The sequence below is a fragment of the Nicotiana tomentosiformis genome, chromosome 4 (genome assembly GCF_000390325.3).
Source record: "Nicotiana tomentosiformis chromosome 4, ASM39032v3, whole genome shotgun sequence".
Classification (NCBI taxonomy): domain Eukaryota; kingdom Viridiplantae; phylum Streptophyta; class Magnoliopsida; order Solanales; family Solanaceae; genus Nicotiana; species Nicotiana tomentosiformis.
In genome coordinates this window covers 127991808-127994704 of record NC_090815.1, presented here as the reverse complement: position 1 = coordinate 127994704, position 2897 = coordinate 127991808, and the positions used below count along the sequence as shown (strand labels likewise).

The following is a 2897-nucleotide window of genomic DNA, read 5'->3' as shown; positions in this document are numbered from 1 at the left end:
TTCGACTGGAAAAGAAATATTATTATTAAAAACAATATTCACTAATGCAAGACATTAAACCCGGGTAGGCTTATGTTAAGCTTTCATGGTATTGGGCCACTTATTTTATTTAACAAAAGATAATTTATTGGTTTTAAAGAAAATGCCCATCTTGCTTTCTATTGTCATTGGGCCTACGAATTTTAGCTTATTTGGACCATGTTGCTTAAGAGCCTCGATGACCAAGACAACACAAAATAACAAGTATTCTTCTAAGCCCAAATTGCTTCTTACATTGATGTCCAAACTAAAAATTATTTTTTTTTCATAAAAGAAACTTACATGCTAATTATTATATTTTATCTTCTTAACCAACTATTTCTTAAGGACTAACATAATATTTTTACTCATCTACACCAATCATGGCACTAATTAAACTACACTCATTAACAACATAAAAACCACGACTAAATATAAAAACTACAAAAAACGGTAATACTTCAATGCTAAAGAGAAGAACTATATTAAGTATAACATTATGTTGACTATAATTCAAAGCATCAAAATATTTGAAGCTAGAAATCTTTCTTAGATAATTATACATGAACCATGAAAGTAACTCACGGAAAAGAGCCCAAACTAAACAAACACGGTTAAAAGTGGGGTCTTTATCTTTTCCTTAAACTAAGTAATCTTAACAGAATGCAATTTCAATCACATATATAAAGAAGAAAACGATAATTTAACTAATTTTTAACAGATTTACATGATGATAACACTAATATAACATTCATCTTGAAACAAAATCAGATCTAATATGTTCCATCAACCAAACCGGGATCAAATCCTTCTTATTATCATCAAGAATCTGCAATATAAGAATTTGAAAGTTACCTGGTTTGTGGAATAATAAAATACAGCAGTGCAGCAACAAAAAACTCAGCAGCAAATACAATAGAAACAGCAGCAACTCAAGTGTTAAGACAACCCAGAAAACTCAACAAAGATGCTTGAAACTGGTAGCTATCAACTTTACAAATTGCCTAAGGGATCTTTTTATTTTTCTCGAGGTTTTTGCACTCAAATAATCCTCACAAAACACTGAAATTTCAGCTTGTTATATGTATTAAGCTGCTAATTTTTCTCAAAGATATATGTCTTTTTGCAACTCTCCAAGATGTGTCTCAGTATAAGATAGAGTGTCCCCCTTTTCAGTGAGTAAGGATCTCTGCATTCTAAGTGTAAGACAGTCCCTTTTATAGGAGAAAAACAGCCCTTTCAATAGGCAAATAAAGTTAGATTTTTGGACAGATTTTGGTTCACCAAAAATCTGTCCAAAAGACTGACTTTGTGTGCTAAACACTGTTCAAGGTCTGTCCCAAAGGTGAAAGGACAACCTGAAAATCTGCTGTGTCAGAAGCAAGGAGAAAAAATATCCTTTCAGCCACCCTACTAGTAAAAGTAAGCTACTATTACCCTATTTTGTGATAAAATAAACTAAACTTCAGATTTTAACCATCAACAACAAACTACTTGCTCAACACAAATCAAACTTGGACAACTATGAACTGACAAAGCATAGACGTGACAAAGCATAGACGAGACTAAAAACGTAATTGAACTAAGTATTAAAACCAACTTGATGGGAATGCATTGGATTTGTGCAAACTAATTACTAAACAAACAACTAAATTCACAAACTAATGCTCAAAACAGAACGAGCATCGTTAATAATTGAACAACGACTAACAACAACTAAATAATCGACTAACTAAGTGAACGATTTAACTAATACACTAAAGATCATGTTTAAATCAATAACGAATCTAACAAACCACTAAACTAAATAGAGATAGCTAATTAAATAAACCTAACTTGAAACTCTAATTAACAAGAAATAACCAAAATAGAAAAAATAAAAAAATAAAAAAAATCAGAAACTAATCTACTAAATTAAAAAAAATCAAAAATTAATTAAAGAGATGACGATTATACCTAACAAGTATGCTTGAAGCCGTTCGAGCCACGAGAAGACGCCGGAGATGCTAAAAGGCGACTACCCGACTCCGAAATGCATGTTTCTTTCGGGTAGATGCTAGAACGAAATGCGTTTCAGCATCTCGCCAAAAGAAACGAGTGTCTTTGAGTCGAAAAATAGCTAAAATGGGGGTTCGGGGCATTTTGGCGGTGGTGAGGCGGTGGAGCCGTGGCGGCAGCGAGGAGCGGGCAGGCGGCGACGGGGATTTTTGGGGTGAAATGGATAGGAAAAGATAGGTCTCGTGGAGCTCCATCCATTCATGTATGTGTTGTAAGGTGGTGTTGGCCGGAGCTTCAAGAATTTGGACCAAAAAGTGGCGGAAGTTTCTTAGATCTAAAATTCAAGGAGTTTGAGGGTTTTTTGAAGGAATTGGTTTGGAGATATGGGAAGAGGAGGTTGTGGATATTATATGGTGTTAATTTGGAGGTGTTTGGAGGTGGTCCGCCGCCGGTGGGTGATTTCCGGCGGCGGCGACGGCGGTGGAGAGAAGAGAGAGAAGAGAGAGAAGAGAGAGAGAGAGAGAAGAAAGAAAGAGTTATGGGTGAAATGAGGAAATTTTTCAGATTTTTGAGGCTTTAAATACCTCTTGAGAGATCAAATATGGACCATTAGATCAATGGGTGAGATTTGATCTTGGGTCACTTAATGAAACGACGTAGTTTTGAGGCAAAACTACGTCGTTCCGGACCCTTTCAAAGGCAGCCCCTTATCTTACACTTTTGGCCACTTTCTCTTTCAAATTTGGCCCAATTTCTTTCTTAATCCTACTTATTAAACTAAATTTACACAAACAAATAAATTAATTAAGTAACTTATTCAAATGATTAATTAACTAGATTAGTTCACCAATTGAATAGTTAGTTAATTCCTAAAATGCACA

General features: G+C 34.7%; 1 long non-coding RNA gene across 1 annotated transcript; it reads right to left on the bottom strand.

The window, feature by feature from the left end:
* Positions 1–503: 503 nt before the first annotated feature.
* Positions 504–2563, bottom strand: LOC138910690 (uncharacterized). Its single transcript, XR_011415842.1, has 2 exons — positions 1975–2563; positions 504–847 (listed from the first exon to the last, which is right to left on the bottom strand). It is a non-coding gene; the product is annotated as an uncharacterized lncRNA (long non-coding RNA).
* Positions 2564–2897: the final 334 nt, after the last annotated feature.